The sequence below is a fragment of the Crinia signifera genome, chromosome 7 (assembly GCF_055691185.1).
Source record: "Crinia signifera chromosome 7, ASM5569118v1, whole genome shotgun sequence".
In the NCBI taxonomy this organism is placed as follows: domain Eukaryota; kingdom Metazoa; phylum Chordata; class Amphibia; order Anura; family Myobatrachidae; genus Crinia; species Crinia signifera.
The window spans coordinates 57,881,931-57,895,301 of record NC_139223.1 but is presented as its reverse complement, the minus strand read 5'-3'; positions in this window follow the sequence as shown (position 1 = coordinate 57,895,301).

Genomic DNA, 13,371 nt, shown 5'->3' with positions numbered 1-13,371 from the left:
GATAGATAGTGAGAGATAGAGAGATAGAGAGAGATAGTGACAGAGAGTGATAGAGAGTGTATATTTTGTGTCTGCTACCCCCCCTTTTTGGGGGTGCAGGTTTTTTTTTATACATATAACTGTCAGTGCTGCTGCTGCAGTGTCCTAGAGTGATAGATAGTGATAGATAGTGATAGATAGTGAGAGATAGTGAGAGATAGAGAGAGATAGAGAGAGATAGTGACAGAGAGTGATAGAGAGTGTATATTTTGTGTCTGCTACCCCCGCCTTTTGTGCTGATCACTATATCTGAGGTGATCAGCAACTTTTTGGGGGCGCAGAGGTTTTTTTTTTTATATATACCTGTCAGTTGCTGCCAGTTGCACCAAAGGTTGTGCACCTGCTGCCCCTCACTGGTAATCAGTGTCGCATCACTGATCACCCTTTTTTTTTTTTGTGGGTGCTGTGTGGTCTTTTTTTAATTTTTTTTTTACACACATTGTGATTTTGTGGGTGTCCTGTGGCCACTGTGCGCTGATCAGTGACGTACATCACTGATCAGCTTTTTCGGCACAGGGTTGATCTATTTTTTTTTTTTTTTTGATCAAATTCCTGTTGCCTTTGAGCGCTGTTCAGTGACGGACGTTACTGACCAACATCTGTGCTCAATTTTTGGCGCAGGACCTTTTTTTTTGTTTTTTTAACCCCTTCAATTTTTTTTTTTTAACCCCTTCAATTTTTTTTTTTTTTTAACCCCTTCAATTTTATTTTTTTTGTATAAAGTATTTTTTTTTTCTGCACTACATACACACTACACACTACATACCCCCCGGGTTGAAATAAAGTTTGTACCCCCCCCTACACTATACACGTGTTGAAACATTTCACTACCAGTAACACAAAAATAAAAATGTCATCCCAAATGTCATCCCAAATGTCATCCCAGTCATCCAGAAGAATGTATTCAGTGGAGGAGGCATATGCCATGCTTGCTTCTGATTCTGACACAGCCAGTGAGGCAAGCGGGGAATTTGAAGGATTCGTCTTAAGCTCCTCTTCCTCCTCTGGTGATGAGGGACCCCCTCAAAGACGCCCCCGTAGAGCAGCTGAGACCCCCCCCCCAATAATTGATCTCGTATGGACCCCACCACCAGACAATTTTGAGCCCCAGGTTCCTTAGTTTTTGGCCATGCCAGGAATCCAATTTGATTCCACAGGTCTCAGAGAAATTGACTTTTTCAAATTATTTTTCTCTGATGATTTTATAAATTTAATGGTGGACCAAACTAATTTATATGCCCAGCAGTTTATTGCTCAAAACCCCACGTCATCATTTGCTAGGTGGACCCCTGTAGATGCAGTAGAGATGATGACGTTTTGGGGTCTGGTGTTTCATATGGGCATAGTAAAAAAGCCACAAATTAGGCAATATTGGAGTACAGATGTTCTGTACAGCACCCCATTTTACCGTATGGCCATGCCCCGGGCTCGTTTTGAGGCAATCCATAAATTTATACATTACACCGATAATGCACAGTGCCCACCCAGAGATGATCCCACCTTTGACAGGCTATTCAAAGTCAGGCCGGTCATTGATCATTTCAGTGCCAAATTTGCAGAGCTATACATCCCTGATAAATGTATTAGCATCGACGAGTCCCTTATACATTTTAAAGGAAGGGTTAAATTCCGCCAGTACCTTCCCAGTAAGAGGGCAAGGTATGGCATAAAAATGTATAAGCTGTGTGAAAGCACCACAGGGTACACCCACAAGTTTAGGGTATATGAAGGGAAGGATTCAAGAATTGAACCGCCAGAATGCCCCCCCTCCCTCGTAGGTGTTAGTGGAAAAATTGTCTGGGATTTAATGCACCCCTTCCTGGATAAGGGTTATCACCTCTATGTGGATAACTTTTACACCAGCATCCCCCTGTTTAAGGCCCTTGGTTCAAGAGGTACAGCAGCTTGCGGTACTGTGCGTAAGAACCAAAGAGGCCTCCCAAAAACGCACATTGCCCAAGTAATGAGAAGGGGTGAAAGCAGGGGAATATGCACCGAAAATATGTTGTTGGTCAAATATAAGGACAAGAGGGATGTCCTTATACTGACAACAATTCATGGAGACAGTACCACCTCCATCCCTGTACGAGGTACCAGTACCCACACCTCAAAACCAAATTGTATCCTAGATTACAATTAGTACATGGGCGGAGTGGATCTTTCAGATCAGGTACTGAAGCCGTACAGTGCCCTGCGGAAAACAAATATCTGGTACAAGAAGCTGGCCGTGTATATCATCCAGATGGCACTGTATAACGCTTACGTGCTATTCCGTTCCACCGGCCAGAGGGGGACATTTATGCACTTTCAAGAGGAAGTCATAAAGGGCCTAATATTTGGGAACCAGCAGGCAGAGGGCCCCAGTACTTCTAGTACTGGCCCCCGTATTGTACCAGGGCAGCATTTTCCCAACGAAATCCCCTCCACTGCAAGAAAGGGCAGGACACAAAAAAGGTGCAAAGTTTGCTATAAAAAGGGAATAAGAAAGGAAACTATTTTCCACTGTGAAACTTGCCCCGACAAACCCGGCCTATGTATAAAGGAGTGTTTCAAAATATACCACACATCTATGGATTATTAGGTTCATCATTTCACCGTGCTTCGGGGGTCTTGCTAATGCCACATAGCACCCACCATTCATTCCACCAGAATCTGAGCTGCAAAATCCAAAAATCACTCCTTCCCTTCTGAGTCCTGCCATGCGCCCAACTGGTATTTTTTGGTCACATGTGAGGCATTGCCGTACTCTGTAGAAATGGGGGCACAGATTTTGGGGTGCTTTGTCTCCTTCATTCCTTGTGAAAATGAAAAATTTTGAGCCAGAAGTACATTTTTGTGTAAAAAAAATGTAATTTTTCATTTTCACAGCCCAGTTGTACCAAAATTGGTGAAACCCCTGGGGGTTTGAAATGTACACTATACCCCTAGATGAATTCCCTGAGGAGTGTAGTTTGCAAAATGGGGTCACTTGTGGGGGGGTTCCACTGTATTGGTAATGCAACATAGCACCCACCATTCATTCCACCAAAATCTGTGCTCCAAAATCCAAAAATCACTCCTTCCCTTCTGAGTCCTGCCATGCACCCAACTGGTATTTTTTGGTCACATGTGAGGCATTGCCGTACTCTGGAGAAATGGGGGCACAGATTTTGGGGTGCTTTGTCTCCTTCATTCCTTGTGAAAATGAAAAATGTTGAGCCAGAAGTACATTTTTGTGTAAAAAAAATGTAATTTTTCATTTTCACAGCCCAGTTGTACCAAAATTGGTGAAACCCCTGGGGGTTTGAAATGTACACTATACCCCTAGATGAATTCCCTGAGGAGTGTAGTTTGCAAAATGGGGTCACTTGTGGGGGGGTTCCACTGTATTGGTAATGCAACATAGCACCCACCATTCATTCCACCAAAATCTGTGCTCCAAAATCCAAAAATCACTCCTTCCCTTCTGAGTCCTGCCATGCACCCAACTGGTATTTTTTGGTCACATGTGAGGCATTGCCGTACTCTGGAGAAATGGGGGCACAGATTTTGGGGTGCTTTGTCTCCTTCATTCCTTGTGAAAATGAAAAATTTTGAGCCAGAAGTACATTTTTGTGTAAAAAAAATGTAATTTTTCATTTTCACAGCCCAGTTGTACCAAAATTGGTGAAACCCCTAGGGGTTTGAAATGTACACTATACCCCTAGATGAATTCCCTGAGGAGTTTAGTTTGCAAAATGGGGTCACTTGTGGGGGGGTTCCACTGTATTGGTAATGCAACATGGCACCCACCATTCATTCCACCAAAATCTGTGCTCCAAAATCCAAAAATCACTCCTTCCCTTCTGAGTCCTGCCATGCGCCCAACTGGTATTTTTTGGTCACATGTGAGGCATTGCCGTACTCTGGAGAAATGGGGGCACAGATTTTGGTGTGCTTTGTCTACTTCATTCCTTGTGAAAATGAAAAATTTTGAGCCAGAAGTACATTTTTGTGTAAAAAAATGTAATTTTTCATTTTCACTGCCCAGTTGTACCAAAATTGGTGAAACCCCTGGGGGTTTGAAATGTACACTATACCCCTAGATGAATTCCCTGAGGGGTGTACTTTGCAAAATGGGGTGACTTGTGGGGGGGTTCCACTGTATTGGTGCAACATAGCACCCACCATTCATTCCACCAAAATCTGTGCTGCAAAATCCAAAAATCACTCCTTCCCTTCTGAGTCCTGCCATGCGCCCAACTGGTATTTTTTGGTCACATGTGAGGCATTGCCGTACTCGGGAGAAATTGGGACACAGATTTTGGGGTGCTTTGTCTCCTTCATTCCTTGTGAAAATGAAAAATTTTGAGCCAGAACTGCATTTTTGTGTAAAAAAATGTAATTTTTCATTTTCACTGCCCAGTTGTATCAAAATTGGTGAAACCCCTGGGGGTTTGAAATGTACACTATACCCCTAGATGAATTCCCTGAGGGGTGTACTTTGCAAAATGGGGTGACTTGTGGGGGGGTTCCACTGTATTGGTGCTTTGGGAGTCTTGCTAATGCAACATGGCACCCACCATTCATTCCACCAAAATCTGTGCTGCAAAATCCAAAAATCACTCCTTCCCTTCTGAGTCCTGCCATGCGCCCAACTGGTATTTTTTGGTCACATGTTAGGCATTGCCGTACTCGGGAGAAATTGGGGCACAGACTTTGGGGTGCTTTGTCTCCTTCATTCCTTGTGAAAATGAAAAATTTTGAGCCAGAACTGCATGTTTGTGTAAAAAAATGTAATTTTCCATTTTCACATCCCAGTTGTACCAAAATTGGTGAAACCCCTGGGGGTTTGAAATGTACACTATACCCCTAGATGAATTCCCTGAGGGGTGTACTTTGCAAAATGGGGTGACTTGTGGGGGGGTTCCACTGTATTGGTGCTTTGGGAGTCTTGCTAATGCAACATGGCACCCACCATTCATTCCACCAAAATCTGTGCTGCCAAATCCAAAAATCACTCCTTCCCTTCTGAGTCCTGCCATGCACCCAACTGGTATTTTTTGGTCACATGTGAGGCATTGCCGTACTCGGGAGAAATTGGGGCACAGATTTTAAGGTGCTTTGTCTCCTTCATTCCTTGTGAAAATGAAAAATTTTGAGCCAGAACTGCATTTTTGTGTAAAAAAATGTAATTTTCCATTTTCACATCCCAGTTGTACCAAAATTGGTGAAACCCCTGGGGGTTTGAAATGTACACTATACCCCTAGATGAATTCCCTGAGGGGTGTACTTTGCAAAATGGGGTGACTTGTGGGGGGGTTCCACTGTATTGGTGCTTTGGGAGTCTTGCTAATGCAACATGGCACCCACCATTCATTCCACCAAAATCTGTGCTGCCAAATCCAAAAATCACTCCTTCCCTTCTGAGTCCTGCCATGCGCTCAACTGGTATTTTTTGGTCACATGTGAGGCATTGCCGTACTCGGGAGAAATGGGGGCACAGATTTTGGGGTGCTTTGTCTCCTTCATTCCTTGTGAAAATGAAAAATTTTGAGCCAGAACTGCATTTTTGTGTAAAAAAATGTAATTTTTCATTTTCACTGCCCAGTTGTACCAAAATTGGTGAAACCCCTGGGGGTTTGAAATGTACACTATACCCCTAGATGAATTCCCTGAGGGGTGTACTTTGCAAAATGGGGTGACTTGTGGGGGGTTCCACTGTATTGGTGCTTTGGGAGTCTTGCTAATGCAACATGGCACCCACCATTCATTCCACCAAAATCTGTGCTGCAAAATCCAAAAATCACTCCTTCCCTTCTGAGTCCTGCCATGCGCCCAACTGGTATTTTTTGGTCACATGTGAGACATTGCCGTACTCGGGAGAAATTGGGGCACAGACTTTGGGGTGCTTTGTCTCCTTCATTCCTTGTGAAAATGAAAAATTTTGAGCCAGAACTGCATGTTTGTGTAAAAAAATTTAATTTTCCATTTTCACATCCCAGTTGTACCAAAATTGGTGAAACCCCTGGGGGTTTGAAATGTACACTATACCCCTAGATGAATTCCCTGAGGGGTGTACTTTGCAAAATGGGGTGACTTGTGGGGGGGTTCCACTGTATTGGTGCAACATAGCACCCACCATTCATTCCACCAAAATCTGTGCTGCAAAATCCAAAAATCACTCCTTCCCTTCTGAGTCCTGCCATGCGCCCAACTGGTATTTTTTGGTCACATGTGAGGCATTGCCGTACTCGGGAGAAATTGGGGCACAGATTTTGGGGTGCTTTGTCTCCTTCATTCCTTGTGAAAATGAAAAATTTTGAGCCAGAACTGCATTTTTGTGTAAAAAAATGTAATTTTTCATTTTCACTGCCCAGTTGTATCAAAATTGGTGAAACCCCTGGGGGTTTGACATGTACACTATACCCCTAGATGAATTCCCTGAGGGGTGTACTTTGCAAAATGGGGTGACTTGTGGGGGGGTTCCACTGTATTGGTGCTTTGGGAGTCTTGCTAATGCAACATGGCACCCACCATTCATTCCACCAAAATCTGTGCTGCAAAATCCAAAAATCACTCCTTCCGTTCTGAGTCCTGCCATGCGCCCAACTGGTATTTTTTGGTCACATGTGAGGCATTGCCGTACTCGGGAGAAATTGGGGCACAGACTTTGGGGTGCTTTGTCTCCTTCATTCCTTGTGAAAATGAAAAATTATGAGCCAGAACTGCATGTTTGTGTAAAAAAATTTAATTTTCCATTTTCACATCCCAGTTGTACCAAAATTGGTGAAACCCCTGGGGGTTTGAAATGTACACTATACCCCTAGATGAATTCCCTGAGGGGTGTAGATTGCAAAATGGGGTGACTTGTGGGGGAGGTTCCTAACTTTTAGCACTTATGGTGCCTAGAAACCTACATGGTGCCTAAAAAAAAATCTCATAAAAAGGAGGCTCCAAAATCAAGTAGGTGCTCCTTCTATTATGAAGCCTGTGGTTTGGTCAACGTGCACACTAGGGCCACATATAGGATATTTTTGAAAACAAAAGAATTGGGGGAATCAATTTTTAGTCACATTTCTATAGTAAAATCTACTGTATTCGTTAGAAAAATGTATTAAAATTGAAACTCTGCAAAAAAAAAGAAATTTTGAAATTTCACCTACACTTTGTTTTAATTCCTGTGAAACACCTAAAGGGTTAACAAACTTCCAAAATGCTGTTTTGAATACTGTGAGGGGTGCAGTTTTTGAAATGGCATCATTTATGGGGGTGTCTCACATACAAGTCCCTCAAAGTCACATCAGAACTGAACTGGCCCCTAAAAAAATCAGTGTTTGAAATTTTCTTGAAAATTTGAGAATTTGCTAGTCATATTTGAAGCCTCCTAGTGTCCCAAAAAATGAAAAGGAGGTTGAAATAATGATTGCAACATAAAGTAGACATATGGTCTTTGTTAGTTATTAACTATTTTGAGTGGTATGATTATTTGTCTCACAAGCAGAAAATGTGACATTTTGCATATTGCTAAATTTTCCATTTTTTCACGATATTTTGGTATTTTTCACAAAAAAACACAGACTGTATCGACCAAAATTTACCACTAACTTGAAGTACAATGTGTCACGAGAAAACAATCTCAAAATCACTGGGATAAGTAAAAGCAAAAAAAAGTTATCCCCACTTAAGTGAGACATGTCAGATTTGAAAAAAAGGGCTCTGTCATGAAGGCACAAACTGGCTCTGTCATGAAGGGGTTAAAGCAGCTCTGATTACACTGCATGTTTCTATGGAGATCAAGAGCAAACACATTTCTAATATCGAACATTAGAACAAAAAACACATCGTCTTTAGTATGTGTTTGTAAAGGTCAATATGAAGTAATTAACACTTTTTGTAAATACAAAATACTCTACTACTGTTTAATCCTTTCCTATGCTAAATAATTCAAAACCTTTTAATTAGGTAATACAACAGACTTATTCTTTCCTCTTTAGATAATAATTAATTATTTTATAATCGTATGCTTAAACACACCTTAGCGACTGAGTTGTAGTAAATCCATTTCACATACATCTAAATCTATACACGCTTATCAGCAGGCAGTAAAACTGTCCACGCAGTATTATACTGTGAAAGCCTCAGTACTCACTGTTAACATGTCCAAAACAATAAGCAGAAATCAGCCCACAGTGGGAACTTATTGTCATTTGTTTGTAGCTTAACAACACATCTCATGTAATAGGGGACGATATAGAACCATGACAAAAGCAACACTTGTCTTGCAACACAATTGGAACAATGTTTGATTTGGAATTGTCCTCAACAAGCCCAGGAATGTTCCACAGCCATTTGCGTAAACAGAGGTGTTCTACAATTATTGAATAATACAGTAATTGGCAACTCTCCTATAATGTGAGATCCTGGAAAGGGGTAAATTGAAAAAGAACCTGAGCACTGATACAGACAGTAGCATCTAAAATAAAAAAGCATATAGGTAGGTTGCTCCAAAGATTCCACAGTCAATCCTCTCTGTGCAGTAGCGTCACTAGAGGGGCATCTTAATGGCACCGACCATATGGTGGCACCAAATGTAGGAGTCTACACTCACAGTGCTCACTGGGGGTAGCCTGCATCTTCCAGATCCCCAAAGTGCTGAAAACAGGGGTTCAGGGTGCTAAGATCTGCCTCATATCGCAAAACCCCATCCCTTTTATTGCAAGTCCTGAGGGAATTATTCTCTGCACTGGGTGTCACAGGGGTATTAGATATAACACACAAGGGCTGGATTAAGGTCTGTGGGGGCCCTGTACAAACAAGGTCTTGGAAACCAACCCCGGCACAGAAGCTTCATCCACTTTGAACCCACTCCCCCCAACCCCCGGACGAAGGCATCATTCTCCAACCCTCGACGGAGGCATCATCCTCCACCCCCTTCCCCTGGATGGAGGCATAAGCCCCCCCCCCCCCCCGGACGGAGGCATCATCCTCCCACTCCCATACCTGGGCAGCACGGGGAACCGGGCAGCGGGGTCTGTGTAGTGCTGGCGGGCAGGGATGGGCAGTCAGCGGCGGGGTCCCTGCGGTAAATGGGTACTAGTAGCGCTACTAGTTCATGGTCATGCATAAGTACCCCTATTTTAAAGTCTGACACACAGTAGCACCATCTTATTCACATTACATGTGTAGCATCGCATACAGACATATGCCACTAATGGTGGCACCACTTACATTTAATTAGCACTGATTATACACATAATTCCAACTTTAGTATTGTATATTACACATGTAATTGCTACAGCAGTAGCGCCGCTTAAGCACATAATGCCCAAAGGCGAAGCAATGCACACACACAAAGCCCACAGTAGTAGGGCTGTGTTTACGCACATAATTCTGCAGCAGTACTGCCACTTATGCAAATAATGCCCACAGGAGTAGCACCACTTATGCACATAATTGCCCACAGGAGTGATGGGTCTTACTGGATATACTGCTATGGACAACATACCATCTTTTACAATATCCCTGAAACGCTTTTCAAAAGGTTGGAAACATGAATTAAATCTTGTTTTTTTATAACTATCACTGAATGCGCATTAATTTCTGAGATCAAAATGCTCTCAAATATAATTATTGTGTTGTAAAACAGGTAGAAGAGAGTCAGCCTGTTCTGAAAGTCATGACCTTTTCCCCACTACATTATGGATATTGAACCACTCTGCTTCTACTTGAGCCTTGCCGAGACTGAATTTTCCATCACTCTGCCTCGCTTACTTCATAACGCAATTAGCATACACATCAGTGTTTGCATTGTGTGCACTCTTGAGTCACGCCATACATGTGTACACATTTAGTCAGCCTCATTCCTGTGCTAATCCATCATTATTCTGTCATAATCTTCCCTTCTCTGTGTTCCTTGCCATGTCCGTGTAATGTGCAAAACTAAATGAGATTATTTTGTTTGTTGTTTCATTATTGTTTATTGTGTTTAGATCTGTTTTCTTGTTCTAATGCAGCATCATGATGTTATAATCCGCAGGGCCTGTTCTGCACTTGGATGCAACTTGTCTTGTTAACTAGTCCTTTCGAACAAATAAAAATGAAGAAAGAATAATAAAAAAAAAATCAAAAGTTAATCTATGTTTATTTGACTCCCTCTATGTCTTTAAGTCATGTGCGGATATTTGGCCAATCAAAGCTGATGTATCCCACGCCCGAATACATGTCAATGGGAACCAGAAGTGGTGTTATATGTTAAATAGTTATAATCTCCACCTACAGTATACATACACGTACTGACACCCGGGAATTTCCCAGCTGACATGCTTTTAATGTCTATCTGGACCGCACATCTTTGCATATGATACTATTGTTGGAAACATTGAAGGGATGCATACACATCAGTGTTTGCATGGTGTGAACTCTTGAGTCACGCCATACATGTGTACACATAGATTTGAGGTCATTCCCGTGCTAATCCCTCATATTGTTCCGTTAGATGTTTTCCCTGCCCTGTCCATCATGTAATGTGCAAAATTGTGTTTAGATCAGTTTCCCTTGTTCTAATGCGGAATCACAATGTTATAATCCACAGGGCCTGTTCTGCACTCGAATGCGACTTGTCTTGTTAACGCTCGTTTTTTTTCATTTCCAACAAATATAAATTAAGAAAGAATAAAAAAAAAAAAAAACATTGGCTGAAAGCTATGATTATATATACTGTAGTCTAATGTTTGAGCAAAAATCAATAGTTCATCTTTATATTAGACATGACCCAAAATTATCTACTTTACAAACACTTCTATTACATGTGTGTGTTTTTGTACATACACTGTCTTGTGTTTAATTGTTTATGCTTCAAATATTTATTTGATATGTTGGTTCTAACATATTTTTAGTTATTTTAGTTAACTGATTTATTGTTATTTCAGTCAGTTATTTCAAGCTGGGTCAAAGTACTGGCCAGCGTATACCAACTGGAGGTCCAACCAGGACCCCTAATATATCTTCTAGGATCCAGAGTTACCACTGTGTCATTTTCATCCAAAACATTTAGTGGAATACCCACAATAGGCTCCCTGGTTCACAGTTCTGCCTGGCCTACATTAATGGAAGGATCAACCAGAACCCTAACCCCGAATATGTCTCCTTGGATCCAATTATGCCATTTTCGTCCAAATCCATGCATTTGAAAGCCCAGAACCGGCCCCCAGGTCAAAATTCTGTCTGGCACAGTCTGCCCTGAGGTTGGACCAACCCCCAACCCCCTTAAATATCCCCTGGGATCCAATGATCCAACTGTGTTTTTTCCAAAGCCAATCTGTACAAGGTCCAAAACAGTCTCCCTTTATCAAAGTTATATCCAGCGCATATCACTGTGAGGTCTGAGCAGGACCCTAACCCACCCTAAAACCAGGCCAGGATCCAAGTGGACCATCTTGCATTGGTTTTATCATACATAGTAACATAGTTGATGAGGATGAAAAAATCATCTATCTATCTATCTATCTTTATTAAGCAAGGAGCTTAAGCTAGAATGTCCGATGACCAAATATCCCTTACTGGTCCGCTATTAAACATTATAAAGAATGGTTATATTCCTTGATATATTTGTCCCTCCCAGTATGTCTACCAAGTTGCATTGCATACCTCCCAACAGTCTAGAGCCCCAAATCAGGACTCTGTGCGTGGCCCTAAAAGGGGCATGCCCTCAGGAAAAATGGAGCATATCTTAGTGGTATGTATGCAATTGTGAAGCCACCCTCTGTTTTGCCGCTGCGGGAGCGTGGCCAGTGCTCTTAGAGCTGCTGGCCATGCCCTTCTCCTTTCTGAATCAGTGAAAAGACTGGCATCTTGCTATCCCAATTGCCACCCCCCACCACTGGACATTACTGGGCCCAGGTGGGATGCGGGAGCATCCCAAAAAATAGACTGTACCGTGAAAATTGGGACAGTTGGGAGGTGTGCATACTTTTGTGTCATCTGCAAGCCGTGCATGCTCTATACTGGCAAGTCCTAGTAAAGCTTGTGCTGGTTGCTCTCCACAGTATTACCTGTCCCATCTATACCACAGTACGCATTACAGCAGATCCTATATGTGCTGTCCCTCATTGGGCTCCTTTGCTACCAACAGTAGATTTAATTTTTCGTCTATTCTCACGAGGAGCTGCTTAAGTAAGCCTCCTACCATCCTATACTCCTCTCACACGGAATCCAGATGAGCCATGAATTAAGCTTAACTAAACCTAGTGAGCTGACGTATGGCTCAGGTTAAGTGAAGAAGGGACACTGCTTTCTCACAGTATTACAGTATACAGTATTTAATATATGTTATCATTACTCTCGTTTCACATTACTTATAAGCCAGCATGGCTATCAGCAAGTGTTCCAAAGCTGGGATGCATAGGGTAGACTGCAGGGCATTATGGGGAGACGTATCAAGCAGTGTAAAGAGAGTAGAATTTGAGAAGTAGCATTCTATGTAATGAAAGGTAGAACGTGTTTGGTTGCTATGGGCAACTTCTGCACTTGTCCATGTGTCTCTTTAAACAGCCTGATACAACTCCATCTATGTCTTTAAGTCATGTGCGGATATTTGGCCAATCAAAGCTGATGTACCCCAAGCTGGAACACATGTCAATGGGAACCAGAAGTGGTGTTATGTGTTATATAGTTATAATCTCCACCTACAGTATACATACATGTACTGACCCCCGGGAATTTCCCAGCTGACATGCTTTTAATGTCTATCTGGACCGCACGTCATTGCATATGATAGTATTGTTGGAAACATTGTGGGGAAGAAAACACATCAGTGTTTGCATGGTGTGAACTCTGGAGTCACGCCATACATGTGTACACATAGATTTCGGGTCATTCCCGTGCTAATCCTTCATATTGTTCCGTTACATGTTTTCCCTGCCCTGTCCATCATGAAAATGTGCAAAACTGTGTTTAGATATGTTTCCCTTGTTCTAATGCAGTATCACAATGTTATAATCCGCAGGGCCTGTTCTGAACTCGGATGCGACTTGTCTTGTTAACGCTCATTTTTTTTCATTAACGACAAATCAAAATTAAGAAAGAATAAAAAAAAAAACTAAAAAAAACCCCACATTGGCTGCAAGCTATGATTATATATACTGTAGTATAATGTTTGAGCAAAAATAAATAGTTCATCTTTATATTAGCCATGACCCAAAAATGATCTACTTTACAAACACTTACTATTACATGTGTGTGTTTTTGTACATACACTGTCTTGTGTTTAATTGTTTATGCTTCACATATTTATTTCATATGAAGCATGGTTCTAACATATTTTAAGTTATTTTAGTTAACTGATTTATGGTTATTTCAGTCAGTTATTTCAAG